Source organism: Marmota monax, unplaced genomic scaffold, assembly GCF_021218885.2.
Source record: "Marmota monax isolate L192 unplaced genomic scaffold, Marmota_monax_Labrador192_F-V1.1 WCK01_AAM20220418_F8-fsc00564, whole genome shotgun sequence".
NCBI lineage: Eukaryota > Metazoa > Chordata > Mammalia > Rodentia > Sciuridae > Marmota > Marmota monax.
In genome coordinates, this window is record NW_026692148.1 from 22,778 (window position 1) to 43,643 (window position 20,866).

Consider the following 20,866-nt stretch of genomic DNA (forward strand, 5'->3'; position numbering starts at 1 on the left):
GCTCGGAACTCTGGCTTCATGGTGGAGTTGTTCTCTAATATGATGTTCTGTTGCATCAGTTTTGAATTTTATACAGAGAAGTAAATTTTTAATTTTTTTAACTGGGAATTTACCCCAGGGGTGCCCTACCCCAGCCTTTTTCATTTTATATTTTGAGATATGGTCTCACTAAGTTGTTTGGGGCCTTACTAGGTTACTGAGGCTGGCCTTGAACTTATAATCATCCTATCTTGGCTTCCCAAGCTCCTGGGATTATAGGCATATGCCACTGCTCTTGACAGAGAAGTAACTTCTAATCTATCTGAATCTGTTCTTCTTGGGTCCAGAGGCTTAGGATCTAATTCCTTGTTTTAACATTATAGGGAAATCTCTCTATGTGAAGAGACTGCATGAAAAACTGAAAAAAGAAAAGATGCCTTTAAAGATTGTTCAGTTGACTGACTCTCAGGTGGATGAGGGCCAGGTCCTGGGCTCCCTCCTGTTTTTCTGGGATGCTCAGTTTTGGAAAATGCCCATGATATTCCACTTTGATGTGACTGCTTCAGTAAGTGCCCACATGGCAACTGAATGGCTACATCAGAAGTCTCACATTCCAAGGGCCCCATCTCCTTCTCCTTTTATGAAGAGTCCCTTCCTTATTCACTTGCCTGTTGTCAGTATCCTTCTCTCAAGGAGGAAGACAGGAGGGTGCTGGGGTTTGGGAGGAATGGTTGGAAATTGTGTATTTTCAAACCCATGCTTCTGTGTCTTTAGGAACAGACTGGAACTTGGGTCTTTCTTTTCAAAATCCTCATTTTGCAATACCTAATGGATATAAGTGGGAAAATTTGGATTCAGAACCCATGACATTTATATATCATTGAAATTCCAGAAGGAAACTCAGTACTGCCAAAAATGTCTACAAAGCTGGTATTTACACAGGGCATTTGCAGGTAGTCATGGCACACCTTTGATTCTGTGGCCTGTAGCCTGTGTTGACACACCTTGATTGTTTTCCACTTTCACCTTAGGGGATCTATGAGTACATGTAAGGGAAAATGCATGCTTGGACTTAAATCTTAATGATATATATAATGATGATACTCTCCTGTAGATTGGTAGCATCTTGGATTTGTCTGGATATGTCAGATTGGTCCTATGTCTGGGTTGAATCCCAGGCGTTCTGAATGTGGGAAATTCCTCGGTTGATGGCCACTGTCTCCCTTACTGCTAGTGAAGATGGCATTGAGACTTCATTCATAGAAACCTGTTAGCTGAGACTGCATGAAAACCTGAAAAAAAAATGTTTAACAGTGAAAAGGTGCCTTTTGTTGCACATGTGTTCATGCATGGTGGAGAGATCAAGCCACAGGATTGGAAATAGCTTTCTGGTTCATAATGCGGCTGCCATAGTTGAGCTTCTGTAATGCTCTAACATGCAGATGCCAGTCTCTGTGAACAAGAGGCTTCAGAAAGCCACATGTATTCAAGTGACAGTTTTCATACAGGCCTATGCACAGGAGACCACATGGAGGGTTAACACATATGGGCGTCTTTCAGGAAAACAAATTCTAACTTCTATTTATGTCTCTTCTTTGCAGAATCACATGTCCCTCAGTTCAGTTTTTTTGACATCAGAGTCACCTGCAAACCTCCCAAAGAAGTGACAGCTATGGAGCTGATCCCTGAGGGGAGCTTCATAGAACCTGGAATAGATGAGAGAGAGTTCTGCAGTGCTACTTTCCAAAGACCTTTCCAATATTTAAAAAGATTCCATCAAAACAAAACCTAGACACATTTCAATATCAAGAAGACTCAGGAGAGTGCATCCAGCACCTTCTAATATATTGTGGAGTCATAAACCCCTCCTGGTCTGAGCTCCAGAACTTTGTTTGGTTCCTCAACTCTCAGCTCAAGGACTGTGAGGCCTCTGTGTTCTGCAATGCAGACTTTACTGGAGATATACTACAGGGCTTCAAGAACTTTTTGCTTACCTTTATGATTTTCATGGCAAGAGACTTTGCTACACCAACACTTCATACTTCTGACCAAAGCCAAGGGAAGCACGCAGTCACCATGGATGGGGTTGATGAAGAAGAACTTGCCCCATTCACTCTCTGGAGGAGGTGGGAGTCAGAGCCTCACCCATATGTGTTCTTCAATGGTGACCGTGAGACCATGACATTCATAGGTACCATCTTGGGCCCAATGAGAATGGCAGCATTGATGCCATCAACCATCTCAATGGGGAGATAATCAGGAAAGATGTCATGACAGAAGAACTGTACAGGGGGTTGTTGCTTCAGGGGGTTTCCTTCAATGTTGACTTTGATAACCTGCTCAGACATGAGAAACTCTTGAGACTCCTGCCAGCTACTAGGAATTCCTCAGGCCCTTGTCCCTGATGAAGCATATGATCTTACAATGGACAAGATGCTCAAGATTCTGGCCATTTAAATGCAGTTCTGGTGTGGGACCCCAGTTATCATCATGGGAGAAACAGGCTGTGGGAAAACCAGGTTCATTCAACTCCGTAATGATCTGCAGCACACTGATGCCTGGGATAAGACCATAAAACAGGTCAAGGTCCATGGAGGAACAACTGCAGCCATGATCCACTCCAAAGTCTTGGAGGCTGAGAAAACTGCCTTCTCCAATAAGGACCAACACCAGTTAGACACCATCTTGTTTTTTGACAAAGCCAACACAACAGAAGCCATAAGCTGTATTAATGAAGTCTTATGTGACCGGACTGTGGATGGCCAGTCCCTGGAGGAGGACTCAGGCTTGCACATACATCATAACTGCCTGAAATTCTTACAGGAAGCACTCTCAGTAGACCATCTGCAATTTGGAGTCAGGTGGTTTGGGGTACAGGGTCAGTGCAGAGGAGACAGCAGACAGGCGGGGCTCTATTCCCCTCAGACATGGTGTACCATGTCCACGCCCTGCCCCTGAGGCTGATTCCTCTAGTGTGGAATTTCAGGCAGCTGAATAACACTGCTGAAAAGCTCTACATCCAGCAGATGGTGCAGAGACTACTGGGCTACATCAGGATCAGTGAGGATGAGACTCATGTGATCACAGAAGTGTTCTCTGCCTCTCAGAGGTTCATCAGCAACACTGAAAGTAAGTGCAGTTTTGTCAGCCTCTGGGATGTGGAGTGTTGTGTGAAGGTGTTCACTTGGTTTAATGGCCACAGCAAAGTACTATTGGTGAAGCTGAACACCTTTCTCTGTGAGATCAGTGTCAGCAAAAATAACTTCAGGAGAGACCCCATCTTCTGGTCTCTGGTGCTGAATGTGGGGGTCTGTTACCATGAATCCCTAAAGGAGCCATTTGCAGGTATTTTCCAGAACCATATGATGACAGCAGGGTCATCCTGGATGATATCACACATGCACAGGAACTGTTCCTAAGTGAGATGCCTCTGAGAGAAACCATAGTCAGGAACATGGCTCTGAAGGAGAACTTCTTCAGGATGATCAACTGCAGTGAGCTAAAGATAACCCTCTTCCTGGTGGGAAAGCCTGACAGCTCCAAATCTCTTGCCAAGACCATCATGGCAGATGCCATACAGGGCCAGGCCTCACATTCCACTCTATTCCACAGCCTGAAGCAGGTCCACCTGGGGTTATTCCAGTGTAGCCCCCACTGCACCCCACATGGCATCATGAACACCTTCAAGCAGTGCGCTCGCTTCCAGCAGGGGAAGGACCTGCAGCAGTACGTGTCTGTGGTGGTGTTGGATGAGGTTGGCTTGGCAGAAGATTCCCCAAAAATGTCCCTGAAGGCTCTGCACCCACTGCTGGAATATGGGTGCATTGAAGGTGATCCTGCCCCCCACCAAAAAGTTGGCTTCATAGGTATTTCCAACTGGGCCCTCGACCCTGCCAAGATGAACCAGGGTAGTTTGTGTCCCATGGCAGCCCCAGTGAGAAGGAGCTCATAGAGAGTGCCAGAGGGATCTGTTCTTCAGACAGCCTGGTGCAGGACAGGGTCCGAGGGTACTTCGCTCCTTTTGCCAAGGCCTATGAAACAGTGTGCAGCAGGCAGAACAAGGAATTCTTCGGGCTTCACAACTACTATAGCCTCATCAAGATGGTCTTTGCCACCGCCAGAGCATCTAACAAGAAGCCTTCTCCACAGGATATTGCACAGGCAGTCCTTCAGAACTTCGGAGGTAAAGATGACATCCCTGCTTTGGACATCTTCATGGCCAGTTTACCTGAGGCCGGGTGTGTGGGAGAGGTCAGACAGCACCCTGGAACTCATCAAGCAGAGTTGGGGAACTGAAAGAAGCTGAATCCCGCTACTTGCTCATACTGACCAAAAACTACATGGCCCTGCAGATCCTGCAGTAGTCACTCTTCAGTGAGGACCAGTAGCCTGAGATCATCTTTGGTTCCAGTTTTCCCTGGGACCAGGAGTACACCCAGATCTGAAGAAACATTAACCAGGTGAAGATCTGCAGGAAGACAGGAAAGATGGTGGTGCTGCTGAACCTGCAGCACCTCTATGACAGCCTGTATGATGCGCTCAACTAGTACTACATCTACCTTGGGGATCAGATGTATGTGGACCTCGGGCTTGGCACCCATCATGTCAAGTGTCGGGTCCACCTTGACTTCTACCTACTTGTCATCGAGGAGAAAAATGTGGTGTACGATCAGTTCCCCATGCCCCTCATTAACCGGCTAGAGAAGCACTACCTGGACCTCAGCTCAGTGCTGCAGGGGTGGCAGAAGAACGTCATGTAGGAGCTCATGCAGTAGGCAGAGCAATTTGCTGATGTGAAGGCCCATCAATTCCTTGCTGGGCACAAGTACAGAACTGCTGATGTCTTTATCAGCTTCCACTCCGATGCCTGTGCCTCCGTGGTGCTGCAGGCTGTGAAGAGGCAGGGCCCTGGGGACCTGATGGAGGAGATGTACCACAGGGTGTCTGAGGAGGCCAAGCTGATCCTACTGTACTGTGCCACACCAGATGCTGTGGTGCAGCTGAGCACCTCCATTCTGGGCTCATTTGTGGCACAGGTGCTGTCACACAAATACTGGAACAAGCAGCAGCACCACTCCTTTGCAGATTTCCTCCAGGCCCATCTTTACAATGTGGACCTGGAGCGCCATGCCATCTTCACAGAGGTGACTGCCCCCACAGCCTTTCCTTTTTCTCTTTCATCCATGAGCCCTCTATCTCCAGTGCCAGAAGGTCTCAACTCTGTTTAAGGCACTGTTCAGTCTGGGAAACCCGTATGTCCCTCCATGTTAGGCACAATGAGGATAAGTCCATTTTGGCCTCTCTCACATGTTTGTGAGCAGAGCTCTATTCTGAGAGCAGCACTGAGCACAATGTTCAGTTCCCAGAATACTGGGAACACCTGGGATATAAGTGATTGGCCTGTTTCTCATTTTTGGACAGACTAAGAGTAATGGACGAGGATGCCTCCCAATCAGATGCCCTTAGTGTCATAGGTGAAAGTTGTGCAGCCAGGTGGGGGAATGAATCATAGTTGCTTCTCCTTAAAAGACATCTCCTGGGCTGGTCATGAGGGCTGGCTGGGTAGATGTCAGAGGCAGAGGCCTCCTTGAGGCACAGGTGTTGAGTCTGAATCTGCATCTGTGCAGGAGTCTAGGAAGGGACCGCTGACAGAGCTTGAAATTCAGGCTGTGAGTGCCGGGTTGTGGAGATGGGATACGTGGAGAGACATGTGGAGGGGCTTGTGGACAGCCTTGGGCTTGGTCTTGACTGCACAGAGAGGAGCTATGAAGGAAAGTGTATGTAGACATGCCCTAATGGCTGGGTGATGGAAAGGCAGTGGAGTAAGAGAGTGACATTGAGAGGAGGGATCTGTCAGGAAGCTTCTGGCATGGTGCAAACTGCAAATGGTTAGCAGGCAGTGTGGCTGGGCTAATCATCAATTCCATGGAGGGGTGGCAGGAGGTGGAGGACAGCCTTCCTGAGCTCATTGCAGCTTTGTTCAATCATCATGGAGACCCCAAGAAGGATCAATGGGTTTGGGAGCCAGTGGTAACATCTGTTTTGGATAGGTTTGGATGTCTGCTGTGTGGTTGGATGTAGGAATATGAAGCTTGTCAGTAAGGACAGGTCTAGAGAAGGGGTCTGGAGCCAGGTGGAGTGGCACATACCTGTAATCCCAGTGGCTTGGGAGGTTGATGCAAGAGGATTGAGAGTTCAAATCCATCCTCAGAACTTATGGAGGCCCTAAGTAACTTAGCAAGACCCTGTCTCAAAATAAAAATTAAAAGGAAGGGCTGGGTTATTGCTCAGTGGTTAAACCCCTGTATTGTTTCCTGGTACCAAAAAAATGGGGTCTGGATAGCTGAGGTCCTATATGCCTGGGAATGTCTGGGTTTTCACCACGGGATATGGTCCATGGCAAAGAATGGAAAACTACTGAGGGGAAGGAGAGTTGCCAGTGGCTAACTCCATTTGATAGCATGAAGTCAGATTACAAAATGTAATGGCATTGTGCTGAGCCCTAAAGGGTCAGAAGGCTCTCAGGTAGGATCCAAAGCTGGAAGAGAGACATTGGAATCTCAGAAGGAGATAAAGGCTTCTTTTAGTCAGGGCAAGTCTTCTTTCTGCCATCTGTTGACCCTGGAGGTCCTGCTTGCCTCAGCCACTCCTTGTATATAAAAACTGCTCTGGGTTGGGCTTCTTTCTGTCTGAGAGCCCACTGGCCCTTGGTTCTGACCCGGTGCTCTGTGCCCTTGCTTGAATTCCAGCTGATGACTTGTGTGCCCGTGTTGCATGCCCGTGTCCAGATGCCCTTAGTGTCATAGGTGAAAGCTGCGCAGCCAGGTTGGGGCATGGATCATAGTTGGTTCTCCTTAAAAGACACATCCTGGGCTGGCCTTCTCCAGACTGCTGATGAGCCATGACTGTGAGGTCCTATGGGTAGAAGTGAAGGGCTTGTCCCTGAAACTTGTGATCTTGTCCCTGCAGCATTTTGACACTGAGTACTCATTCCTCAAGGAAGTTTGGTGAGGTGTCATACTTGCCCATTACCCTTGGCCCCTACCCTGGGAATGTGGTGTTGCATGCCAGAGTGTGGTAACCACCAGTAAGGAACTCTGAGTACTATGAGAGGGCCATTGCTCAGCCTCCTGGTATGCCCCTCTGGCCCCAGTTGTAAGACAGTCATGTCCATCTGTCTCCTGAGCATTGTGTGGCCCTTTCCTTCTCCAGTGAATTGCATCCTCACCTTGTGGAGGGAGACCCCACCTGAATGCTGGGTTCTGCATGGCCTGTGATTCCCTTCATTTTGTAGAGTGTTGTGATCCATGTTTTTGTTTTGTTTGTTTTGTTTTGTTTCACTTGTGCTGGGGATTGAACCCAGGGCTGCCCTACCACTGAGCCACATCCCCAGCCCTAATTTTTATTATTATTAATTTTGAGATAGGGTCTTTCTGAGTTGCCGATGCTGGCCTGGAACTTGTGACCCTCCTACTTTAGCTTCCTGAGCTGTGGCTGCCCATGTTTTAGGACAGAGGACTCACTTGGGTGATTCCCTTTTTCTTTCAGAAGCAGCTTAATGAAGACAGTCAGATGTAAAATCCTCATTGTCCAGATGGATTTTGATAATGGCACTTATAGTGCTCAGCTCATTGTGTCAGCTAGTAGTTTTCTTGGAAAAACATAGGAAGCCAAAATGTCCCCAGGACATCCTGAAGAATTTTTTCCATGAAAACCGTGTGGAAATATGAATGACTCTCCCTCCCAGCTCTTGACATGGGCTAGAAAACCTAGAGAGAAAAGGATGAAGAAAAAGTCCATTAATAGCACAGAATTTGTGGAATGGAAGATGCATCAATAATGAAATATTTGTAGTGTGTAGGAGAATGTGTTAAAGCTGCGTTTTCAGTCATTTGCAGTCTTTTTTTGGATCATTTTTATTTTGAATCATATAATTCAAATTAAAGTTCAGTCTGAGATGTAGCTTGTTGGTACAGCACTTGTCTTATATGTCTGAGGCCCTAGATTTGATCCCCAGCACTGCATAAAAAGAAAGAAAAGAACTTATCATAAGTTTAAGGGCAGTAAGACTATATAAATAAATTAATATTTATTGGATATTTTTATGATATCCATAAATCTGTTGCTTTCATAATTGCTGTGTTCTGTTACCTCACATGATGTAAGAGTGATTTCTGCCCCTTTAAATCATGGTGAACCTGTTATAAGTTATGGCCCAGCCAGATACTTTAGGGAGGTGGTCTGTGCCTCTGGGTGTTCTATCTCAAAACGTACTATCTCAAAATGGGAAGACCAGTAAACCCCATCCTCTGGCATATGGGTGCCCTGAGACATTCAGGGTGAATGGGGGTTCTGATCAGCAGTGAGAAGAAGTAATCCTATGAATTGGAAGACACCCACCTCTCATGAGAGATGTGGTGGCCCCTGGCATTGTGTGGAATGTGGTAAAGTCCCAACAGCTCCTGGGACACCCATCAGCCATCAACACCTTAGATTTTGCTCCATTGCTTGCTTTGTTTTGATTTTTGTTTTCTCAATAGGTATTCTATTATTAATGAAATCAACAAAATACAAGGAACTCAGGGCTGTGTCTTTGTCTATTTCATCACAAAATGTTGAGAGCCACAGCTGGTCAGAATGACACCTGGTATTTGCCAGAGGGAATGTTTGAAAGGTGATGCCAGTGAACCATTGAGATGATGATTTGAGTTAAGCTATATATAATTGCTGTGATGCTGGATTGATTGTATTGTATATTTGACCTTTACTGTTGGGCAATGGGGCAGCTCTTGCTGCCTCTGATGCCTGCTACTTTGGAGTTCTCATGCTACTTTGGAGTTCTTGCAGGGATTCCCAGAGAGTTTCCATTGGTTGGGGAAGTGCCAGAGGAGGGATTTCTAGAAGCACCTCTTGGGTGGCATTGGCGGAAAAGCGCACATGCAGTGCCTGGGAGTGTTGAAATAAAGTAATTGCTGTTTGATCCTACAAGGCTTTGTGGCAGCTCAGTTATACGTGCCCAGCAAGACTGAGGCATTTGGTGGTCTGTGTGGGGAACACCTGAAGCTCGGAGGTAAATGAAATTTCTCGCCCCTAAGGGATGGTGAGAGAATGGGTGACCATGTCAAAAAACAATGTGTTCTTGTTTTGATTTGTTTTGTTTTTGTTTCAAGCTGCCTATCCCTAGAAATTTCTCAGGCAAACTGGGAAAAATGGTTGGCTCAAGGTTTGAAGTTGTTCGGCCCTGAGGAAGAGAAAGAGATAGACCACGAATATACATTTCAAAAAAAAATTGGAAAATTGATACAACAATTTTTTGTTCAGTTTTTGTTTTGTTTTGCTTCGGATTTGTTCTGAGCTATCTGTTTAAGTTGTGTTATCCTTGTAGCAGAAATATGGGGTTAGAAATTAGCAAAAAACAAACTGAAATAATGGTAAGTAAATTTTTAGAGGAAGGAGGCACCCCAGTAAAACCAAAAACAGTCAGGGCATATGTTGATACAATACAAAAATGTAGCCCATGGCTTTTTAAGGAGGAGCTGTTGAATATATCACAATGGGACCATCATGTTGAAGATTTAAGGTACAGGGAAAAGAAAAACCCAGGAACTCTGCCAGTTGCCACATTGCCATTGTGGATAATGATACGATTTTGCTTTCCTAGTCCAAAGATTTCAGTTCAGATTATGGTAGAAGACATGTTAGATCAGGAAAAAGAGGAGGCTTCTCGAGATAGTCTGAAAGGGAAAGAAAGTTTAGAGCAGAAAAAGCTATCAGGGGAAAAGTTACAACAGGAGGCTGCTACTAGCACCTTTCTTTCACCAGAGGGCGTAAGTGTCCAACCAATAGCTCCGCCTATGGAGACAACATATGTTAAGAGGCCCTCAACCCCCATAGTTGATAGATGGGATCCTGAGACAGGACCTCAAAGATTAGCATGCCCTGTATTTGAGGCGGCAGGAGGACAGCGAAATCACCATGTTTCAAATTTCAAAACAGTGAAGCAGCTAAAAGAGGCTGTAACAACCTATGGTACTCAAGCACCCTTCACTATTAGCTTGGTCGAATCCATTACCAACTCGAAGATGACACCAGCAGATTGGACTAGTATGTGTAAAGCTGTGCTAAATGGAGGACAATACCTGTTATGGAAGGTTGCCAATGAGGAATTTTGCATGGTGACGGCTAGGTGAAATGAAGCACCTGGTTATCCTCAGAGAAATCTAGATATGTTGTTAGGAAAAGGACCTTATGTGGGTCAGCTGCAACAAATTGCATATGATCCTGCTATATACTCACAAATTGCTACAGATACAGTTATGGCATGGAAGACTTTACAAGGACATGGAAATTTACAAGGTGAATTATCTAAGATAATACAAGGAGCTAATGAACCTTATGCTGAATTTGTAGATAGGCTTATTTATTTATTTATTTATTTTTAATTTTTTTTATTTTTTTATTGTTGGTTGTTCAAAACATTACATAGTTCTTGATATATCATCTTTCACACTTTGCTTCAAGTGGGTTATGAACTCCCATTTTTAGCCCATATACAGATTGCAGAATCACATCAATTACACATCCATTGATTTACATATTGCCATACTAGTGACTGTCGTGTTCTGCTACCTTTCCTATCCTCTACTATCTCCCCTCCCCTCCCCTCCCCTTCCCTCTTCTCTCTCTACCCCCTCTACTGTCCTTCATTTCTCCCCCTTGTATTATTTTTCCCTTTCCCCTCATTTCCTCTTGTATGTTCTTTTGTATAACCCTGAGGGTCTCCTTCCATTTCCATGCAATTTCACTTCTCTCTCCCTTTCCCTCCCACCTCTCATCTCTGTTTAATGTTAATCTTCTTCTCATGCTCTTCGTCCCTACTCTGTTCTTAGTTACTCTCCTTATATCAAAGAAGACATTTGGCATTTGTTTTTTAGGGATTGGCTAGCTTCACTTAGCATAATCTGCTCTAGTGCCATCCATTTCCCTGCAAATTCTATGATTTTGTCATTTTTTAATGCAGAGTAATACTCCATTGTGTATAAATGCCACATTTTTTTAATCCATTCGTCTATTGAAGGGCATCTGGGTTGGTTCCACAGTCTTGCTATTGTGAATTGAGCTGCTATGAACATCGATGTAGCAGTGTCCCTGTAGCATGCTCTTTTTAGGTCTTTAGGGAATAGACCAAGAAGGGGAATAGCTGGGTCAAATGGTGGCTCCATTCCCAGCTTTCCAAGAAATCTCCATACTGCTTTCCAAATTGGCTGCACCAATTTGCAGTCCCACCAGCAATGTACAAGTGTACCCTTTTCCCCACATCCTCACCAGCACTTGTTGTTGTTTGACTTCATAATGGCTGCCAATCTTACTGGAGTGAGATGGTATCTTAGGATGGTTTTGATTTGCATTTCTCTGACTGCTAGAGATGGTGAGCATTTTTTCATGTACTTGTTGATTGATTGTATGTCCTCCTCTGAGAAGTGTCTGTTCAGGTCTTTGGCCCATTTGTTGATTGGGTTATTTGTTTTCTTATTGTTTAATTTTTTGAGTTCTTTGTATACTCTGGATATTAGGGCTCTATCTGAAGTGTGAGGAGTAAAAATTTGTTCCCATAATGTAGGCTCCCTGTTTACCTCTCTTATTGTTTCTCTTGCTGAGAAAAAACTTTTTAGTTTGAGTAAGTCCCATTTGTTGATTCTTGTTATTAACTCTTGTGCTATGGGTGTCCTATTAAGGAATTTGGAGCCCGACCCCACAATATGTAGATCGGAGCCAACCTTTTCTTCTATCAGAAGCATAGTCTCTGATTTGATATCAAGGTCCTTGATCCATTTTGAGTTGACTTTTGTGCATGGCGAGAGGAGGGGATTCAGTTTCATTTTGTTGCATATGGATTTCCAGTTTTCCCAGCACCATTTGTTGAAGATGCTATCCTTCCTCCATTGCATGCTTTTAGCCCCTTTATCAAATATAAGATAGTTGTAGTTTTGTGGATTGGTTTCTGTGTCCTCTATTCTGTACCATTGGTCCACCCGCCTGTTTTGGTACCAGTACCATGCTGTTTTTGTTACTATTGCTCTGTAGTATAGTTTGAAGTCTGGTATCACTATACCGCCTGATTCACACTTCCTGCTTAGCATTGTTTTTGCTATTCTGGGTCTTTTATTTTTCCATATGAATTTCATGATTGCTTTCTCTTTTTCTACAAGAAATGCCATTGGGATTTTGATTGGCATTGCATTAAACCTATAGAGAACTTTTGGTAATATCGCCATTTTGATGATATTAGTTCTGCTTATCCATGAACAGGGTATATTTTTCCATCTTCTAAGATCCTTTTTTCAGGATAATGTAAATTGTTTAGAAAATTGCTTTATTTTAGTGCCTGCTGGAATGTTACATAATTTATTTTTAGCCATCATTGTCAGATCCCAGTGCCGGTGAAGGCAAACATAAAACCAAAATACAGCTTCTGCAATAGCTATCACAACAAACTCTATATACTGATGCATCAATGAATAATAACTCAACAAGTAATGCTCAATCAAGGAGTTCAATTTACTTTGGGAGGAAATGTACATATTGATGGATTCCTCTGCTTTGAACTGCTTGCAGAACTTGACTGGACTATGTATCACTTGTATGCATTGTGAACTATCTGTTGGTGCAGCAAATTGTGGTAGTGCTGGGGCATCTTTGCTGATGGTGTCATCGGTGGTACAATTTTTCCAAAAACAGAGGTGAGGCAAAGAACCTCAACCCCCACTGGTACAAAGGCCAAATTTGGGGGCCAACAGAGGTGAGGCAAAGAACCTCACCCCCCCACTGGTGCAAAGGCCTATCCACAACTATGGCTGTATGCTGGACCGGTAGTCAGTGACAGATAAGATCCAATTGCAGTGGTACCAACCTAAGACAGGAGACTGAGGCCTTGAAGTCAGCTCATCCAATTACAGGTAAGGACCATATATAGTATTGGACAACCTAACAGGCATGGTCCCTAAGCCACATTGTTTGTTGTTTAATTAAAGAGAAGGGGGTAGAAGTTGAGAGCCACAGCCAGTCAGAATGACACCTGGCATTTGCCAGAGGGAATGTTTGAAAGGTGACACCAAGCAAACCATAGAGAAGATGATTTGAGTTAAGCTATATATCATTGCTGTGATGCTGGATTGATTGTATTGTATATTTGACCTTTACTGTTGGGCAATGGGGTGCTTTTGCTGCCTTGGGTGCCTGCTATTTGGAGTTCACGTGTGCTACTTTGGAGTTCTCATGAGGATTCCCAGAGAGTTTCCATTGTTTGGGGAAGTGCCAGAGGAGGAATTTCAGGTGTGGGGTTTTTCTGGAAATGCTGCATTGGGTGGCATTGTCGGAAAAGCACGCGTGCAGTGCCGGTGAGAATTGAAATAAAGTAGTTTCTCTTTGAACCTACAAGGCTTTGTGGCAGCTCGGTTATTCGTGCCCAGCCAGACTGCGGCAACAAAACTTTCCTGGATGAGGAGCAGAGCATCCAATGTGGGATTCCATGGAGGTAGGGCCAAAAGATGAGTGACTGTCTTTAAGTAGCTGCACACGCAACATGAAACAAGAAGAGAACAAGCTCTGCAGTCTGAAGGTTTGGGTGGGGAGAGAAGCTGCAAACCAGGATGTGCTCCAGGAGGCTGGCACCTTCAGGTACTATGAGCAGTGGGCAGTGCAGGGACCTCCTATACCGTCTCAGGGGAAGGAGCACACCAGGTGTATTTTTCTCCACCTGAGGAGGGCAGAGCTATGTTTTTGCTCCAAGATCCCAAAACAGACCTGGATGGTGGTCATGTGTGGTTGTTGGCCATGCAGGTTGTGGTCCTGGGGTGTTTATTGACCACCTGGAGTTGGTCATGGAAGATTGTTGGCCACCTGAATGGTGGTCATGGGGATCGTTGGCTTCCTTTCTCTGCTTTTGTGTGCTTTACTTTGTTTCATTATAGAGAACTTAAAAAAATATTGTTCTCATAGGATGTTGGCCAGCATGTCATAAATAGCAGCCAGGGTTGCCATTCATGGTTATTAAAATTGAGATGGTGATGTGCAGATAAGTAACAGAAATTATCTTCTCAGGCCTACTGCTTGAAGTAACAGAAAGTACAAAAATAGGACCCAGGAGTGTCATTTATTATCCGTGATCCTTTTTCTACAAAACCGTAACCTTTTTCTTCAGACTTGAGACAACCTTTAAAGAGCCTTGCTATGGGGACAGGAGGTTTGCTCAAGGTCTCAGATGGAGAGTCTAAGGGTCTGAAACTACCTGTTGGCAGGGTGATATTAGGCCAATGAGGTCCTCCAAGGTCCCTCCAGTTCAGCTCTTCTGACCCCATGGCTCCAGGTCTGCTGCCTCACGTGGTTCACAGGGGGAATGTGGGTGATGGCAGAGTCCTGGGTGGCCAGGGCCCATGGGTGCTTGCTTCCTCAACACAGGAGCTTTACCATTTTGAGTTCTCTCTGCAGTGCTCCTTGACTTCTTTCTTAGTTACACCTTCTGAAGGAAGTTTGTGAGCCCAGAAACTGAATATGTTTTTGTCTTCCTGGATGGTCTCCCTTTCCTAGCACATGTCCAAGCCATGTTCCCATTGCCCCTTTGCCACTGTTGCTCTGGCCTTACTGGGTTTGCCAGCCTCCCTTTTCACTGCCCCATGGTCCACAGCACCTAGGACCAGTTTCTTCTCCGTGGTCACCAGCAACACCCAAGAACAACTGGACCTGTTTGCACTGTACCCTCAATGCCCATATCTGGGGCTGGCAGGCCCTTGGGAAACTGCTGCTCTGTCACAGGATGTTGTGACACTTCACCGGCACTGTGTGTCTCAGACTTAATGTCACATACCCTTGGGGCTAGATAGCTGGCCTCCTTGGAATCCTTTCTGACAGAAGTCTTCTGGTTTTTAGTTCATCATGTTATATAGCCTGTTGCCTTCATTTGTTTTTTTTAATTCTCAAATTGTTTCAAATTTGGTCTCCTGGAGACCCTCTGTGGTGACTGCATTACTCTGGAGCACTTTTTATGGCTCTCAGCCGCTCCAACCCAGGGCCTTTTCACTGCCTCCCCTACATCTTCTGTGCATGTTCTAGCCTGGGGTCTTAAGACAAGGGATGTCCTTGACTAATGGGATGTTCATTTTCTCAGTAGATATTTTTAAATTCACTGTAGAATCATTTGTATTGTATACTCAGAAAAAAATTTCCCTACAAAGGGCTTCACTTTCTTTTTCAACATAAATATTTATTAATTCTATCCTTTACCACAAGAAATTGTGGCATTTTTCATTATGTAAAAATATATCATTTTAGCATGAACGTGAGATGTAGTTAATTCAATCAATTAAGGACTGTCAGTCTAAAGTACTCAGGGTTAGTTACAGAAACACCGTTAAGAAAAGCCGAATTCTAGATAAACATATTTTCTTATTTTTATTTTTTATTGTTGGTTGTTCAAAACATTACATAGTTCTTGATATATCATATTTCACACTTTGATTCAAGTGGGTTATGAGCTCCCATTTTTACCCCATATACAGATTGCAGAATCACATCAGTTACACATCCATTGATTTACATATTGCCATACTAGTGTCTGTTGTGTTCTGCTGCCTTTCCTATCCTCTACTATCCCCCCTCCCCTCCCCTCCCCTCCCCTCTTCTCTCTCTGCCCCCTCTACTGACATTCATTTGTCCCCCTTGTATTATTTTTTCCCTTTCTCCTCACTTCCTTTTGTATGTACTTTTGTATAACCCTGAGGGTCTCCTTCCATTTCCATGCAATTTCCCTTCTCTCTCCCTTTCCCTCCCACCTCTCATCCCTGTTTAATGTTAACCTTCTTCTCATGCTCTTCGTCCCTACTCTGTTCTTAGTTACTCTCCTTATATCAAAGAAGATATTTGGCATTTGTTTTTTAGGGATTGGCTGGCTTCACTTAGCATAATCTGCTCTAATGCCATCCATTTCCCTGTAAATTCTATGATTTTGTCATTTTTTAATGCAGAGTAATACTCCATTGTGTATAAATGCCACATTTTTTTTATCCATTCATCTATTGAAGGGCATCTAGGTTGGTTCCACAGTCTTGCTATTGTGAATTGTGCTGCTATGAACATCAATGTAGCGGTGTCCCTGTAGCATGCTCTTTTTAGGTCTTTAGGGAATAGACCAAGAAGGGGAATAGCTGGGTCAAATGGTGGTTCCATTCCCAGCTTTCCAAGAAATCTCCATACTGCTTTCCAAATTGGCTGCACCAATTTGCAGTCCCACCAGCAATGTACAAGTGTACCCTTTTCCCCACATCCTCACCAGCACTTGTTGTTGTTTCACTTCATAATGGCTGCCAATCTAACTGGAGTGAGATGGTATCTTAGGGTGGTTTTGATTTGCATTTCTCTGACTGCTAGAGATGGTGAGCATTTTTTCATGTACTTGTTGATTGATTGTATGTCCTCCTCTGAGAAGTGTCTGTTCAGGTCCTTGGCCCATTTGTTAATTGGGTTGTTTGTTCTCTTCTTGTCTAATTTTTTGAGTTCTTTGTATACTCTGGATATTTCTTATTTAACTTTGTATCAAATTTAGTTTGGTCTCTTCATCTTCATTATATTTTATCTATAGCTACATTTTTTTCTTAAAATATTTATTTATTTTTTTAGTGAAGTTGGTCCTTATTCGATTTGTTTTTAGAACCTAATAGGCTTGTTCTGAAAAAAAATATATATGAAATGCAGCAAATATTTCTTCACCTTTTCAAGGCACTAGTTACTATTACTAGATGTAAAATTAAGTTCCATCCATCCTGCTTATGATGTTAAGACAATTGCATTTGTGAGTCTCTTATACTTAAAAGTGATGGAAACTTCAATTTGTAGCCCTGGCTTGTAGGCTAGAAAGCTTGTTGTCACAGAGGAAGAAGGTGTCAAGAACAGCACTAGCTGTGACACTGAGCCACTGTCCCCTGTCCCCTGTCCCACCCCTGCTGCATACATACCCTTTGGAAGTGGGTCCAAAGCCCAGTCACCCCTCTGCTGGCCAGCATGATCTCTCTTGTTGACAGAGATGGCAACCTGGAGCTTCTGATCGGACCAGACTCACCAGCCTTGGCAGCTGTGGATGTATATTTTTAGTAACAATAAATTGTTGAACATTCTGCTTGTGATGAATAATATAAGGTGAATGAAAATCCACACAGCACCCTCAGTTACTCTCCTGGGCTTGAGAATGTAGACGCTGCTTTCCAAGGAACATTTCACCAGCTCCTTCTGCAGCCTAGAGGTTGTGGCATCCTGACAGGTCTTTGTCCTGTCTCCTCTCTCCTCATTTTCTCCTCTCTGGGCACCTGTGATAGTTCAGAAAGTCAGGTTGGATTCTGTGTGCAGTGGGAACACTGCCCTTTGGAAAGAATATGTCCTCGATCATGCTCATATTCCATTATACTGTTCCCTATTTTGTGTGGGGCCTCCCCAAGCTTTCTGTTCAGATTGCAAGGACTTCAATTCTAGAAGGTAGGCCAATAAGATGCAGGAGAGAGAAAGGTGCAGGCCCTAGAGACCTGGTTCTGCCTGAGGATTTGGCCCCTTTTAGGCCCTGCATAGATGGCCTGCTTTCATTCTGTCTGTAAACAGGGGTTATGAGGTAGCCCTCCAGTTCTTTTTTCAGCAGGAGCCCTGGCCATAAAAGGAGACAGCAACTGTCTGTGCAGTCTTGTTTTATTTTTATGTGTTGCAGGGGATGGAACCCAGGCCTTGCACATGCCAAGAAAGCACTCTACCATGGAGCCAGCCCTGGCCCACAGCACCTTCACCTCTTGTTCACTTCACCTAACTGCAGATCCAAGAGTGAGATGTTTACCATCATGGTGCAGAACCATATGAGCCTTCCTGAGGGTGCTTGTAACAGTGTCCCCTTCAGTGTCCCCTTCTGGAAGAGCTCTGGGTCAAGGCCCAGTATATCACAGATGTAAAAAGTGAGCATTGCTCAAGATTGGCCTGATGCAGACTTTACCCACAAAGACACTGCCTGACCATTAGTGGGCAGACAGCAGCTAGCACATAGTAAATTCTGGGACTTGTAGTTTTTACACTTTGCATGTGGAATAGGCTCAAGTTCATGTCCTGCCTTCATTCAGAAATTTCTGCTGAAGGAGTGAAAGTCTCCAGGAGGTCAGAAGCCTTTAAGTCACACCATGAAGGGAGCCTGTGAGGTGATTTAATGGTGCACTGACCAGCAGTATGGTCAACTGGAGCATGTTCCATCAGGGACAGGGCTTGCTACCTGCTGCAAGTTGAGCATTCCAATCCTGAGGCTCAGACCCAGGAAAAGTCCCCTTTAAGCTTTCTCAGCAAATACTAACAATGAAAAGAGTGTGTCCCCTTCTTCCATGCTAAGCCATTGGTCTCTCCTGAGTCACACAAGCTAGTGAGTGTGTGCTCTGCTCTCACATGCTGGGGGCTGAGTTTGACCATGTTCATTCCAGAAAAGCCAGTGACAGTGCTGTGTTTTTGGCAGTCATCTTTCACATACATGTGAAAGCATCTTTTCAAAATTTACTTAGAGAACCATATATTCAATGTGAACTTGCTTTCTTGGGTCTGTATTCTGCTGCTTGTCCTAAACCAATGTGTAGCAATCTGTTTCCTGTTGAGAGGGTGTTTCTTCACCTGGAACAATGCCTTACAGAACCCTGCTGGTCCAGCAGAGTGTGCAGCTGGGAGCAAACTCCCCATCTGCTGGAAAGCAAATCTCTGTGATTGGTACAGTCTTTGACCCCAGCCCTGATGAGCAGCCAACTTGGTCCAGATTTCCTGGGAACCCAGGGTTATTGGGGCCCCATTACAGCAAACAGACATACAGCACAAAACTCAGACTCCCTCAGATGATTTTTCCTGTTGGGGATAGTGTGGCCTAAATTGAATGTTGATCCTGCTTTCCTTTCTGTGTCCCCTAGTTTATACATCCACCACTCTCTAGTCCCATAAAGCAGCCAATATCACTTTGTCTCTGAGTCACCCCAGGTGCTACACTAGCTTGTGGCTCCTTCCTAGGGAGCAAGCTTTTCTTAGCTTGTGGCTTTAATTGTCTCAATCGATTCTGACTTTCTCCCTGAAGGACAGTCAGATAAGTCAGTAGAAATCTTCCTGCAGACTACCCTGGGCATGTTTCTTGCACAGCTCCCTAGGGATCTACAGCAGGAGCTGGTTCAGTGCTATTTGAGGGACTTCCTGCTCTTGACTATGAGAGTGTCTACCTGGGAGGAGCTAAAGGCAGGTACCTACTCAAGATCATGTGTGGAAATTGCATGGTATGAACTGGGGGCAAACATGGGAACTCAGCTTCTGAGAGCTAATGCTGCTGTGTGGGAGAACAGCATGCAGGATGCTAGGCTCAGAATGTCCCCTGAGCAGCTCAGAACACATGACCAGTCCTTGTCTCTCCCAAAGGCCTTCAGAAATGGGGCATACTAGTACATTAAGAAGCTCTCCAGGTTCCTTATAACACTCTCTTGAAATTGTTGAGTTTCTCTTGACAAAATTAAGATACATATGTAGCTAACCTCTTAAGGTAAAAATAATAAGTGAAACTCAGTGGAATGGTTGACACTTTTTGTTTCTGGAGCTGGGGAGGAAACCAAAAGCCTCAGACATGCTAGACAAGGCTGACTGAAGAGCTGCAGCCAAGCCTGAGGTGGAAACTCAGCTGCCTGGCAGTCATATGCAGCACAGAAAAAGAAGGTAAAGAATGTGAGAGAACATACTCTAGCCAGCATAATGAAATGTTAGCAAGGTGTTTCAGGGACTGAGCAGAATATATCTTATTTTGAAAATGGGTAGAAGTTACTAGTCAGCTGTACAGGGCATAGTTGTGCAGGCTTCTAGAAGGCTTTGCTCACATGCTCAGCCCCACCAGTCAGTTAAGAGAAGATAAACAGTCTTCAGATGCCAGTTGTGCCTGCTCATCTGGCAAAACTGAGTTTTCCAAAAGAAGGGCAGGCTTACAGTCTTCCTGGGCAGGTACTGAGCAGTGGTCACATGGCATGGTGGTTGGAAAGCCTGCTTCCTGCAGCTGCTCACCACACTGTGAGTATCAGCCAAGTCCAGGCAGGTGCTCACAGCAAGGCTTTCCAGCTTTGTTTCTGATCAAGAAGAATTAGAAACAATTTAAGTGTCCAAATAAATGAAGGAGGGACATATTAAAGTAGGACAATTTTAAAATAGTTGTTTGCAACCATTGAAAACAATATTTTCACAGAAAATGAGTGATAGAGGTATTCTCATAATCTAATCCTGAGTGGAAAAAAATCAGGAACAGAGTGATTCTGATTTGAGGATATTTCTGAGGAAAGACACAGCTAGGAAAATGGCTAGAGGCTGTACTGAAAAGCAAGTCAGGAGATAGGAAGTCTGGCTTGTAATTTTCTTTCTCATGATTTTTGAATACTTCTGATTTCCCATAGGAAAACATATTTTTATGATTTAAAAATACGTATTGAAAAATTTTCAAAACCCAAATTTCTGCAGATGGTCCTGTGGTCCTTTGTCTGTGAGCTATGAGCAGCCTCAGGGAGGCCTGAGGATGGGTTCTGCTTGCTGTGGATGCACCTTGCCTATCAGCATTTCAGGACCTGGCTGCACAAATTCTCCAGAATTGTGACCATCCACCTGCAGGTTCTGCAGAGCCTCACTGAAGATGCACAAAAGCATAACATGGTTGGCAGTGAGTTGGGAGGGAGGCCCAGGCCCTGGTCTGTCTGCAGGAGCACAAGAAAAGACCCTTCAGGGGCATGTGAGTCAGCATAGCTGAGAGATTTTGGGAACAACTGGCTAGTGCTTCCTGTATCCCAAGACCCAAAGGAGCAGGTTAAGAACCTAGAAT

At 44.5% G+C, this 20,866-nt stretch overlaps 1 pseudogene; it reads left to right on the top strand.

The window, feature by feature from the left end:
- LOC124076240 (E3 ubiquitin-protein ligase RNF213-like) overlaps positions 1–20,866 on the top strand; it is a 73,752-nt pseudogene that overhangs the window by 22,544 nt on the left and 30,342 nt on the right.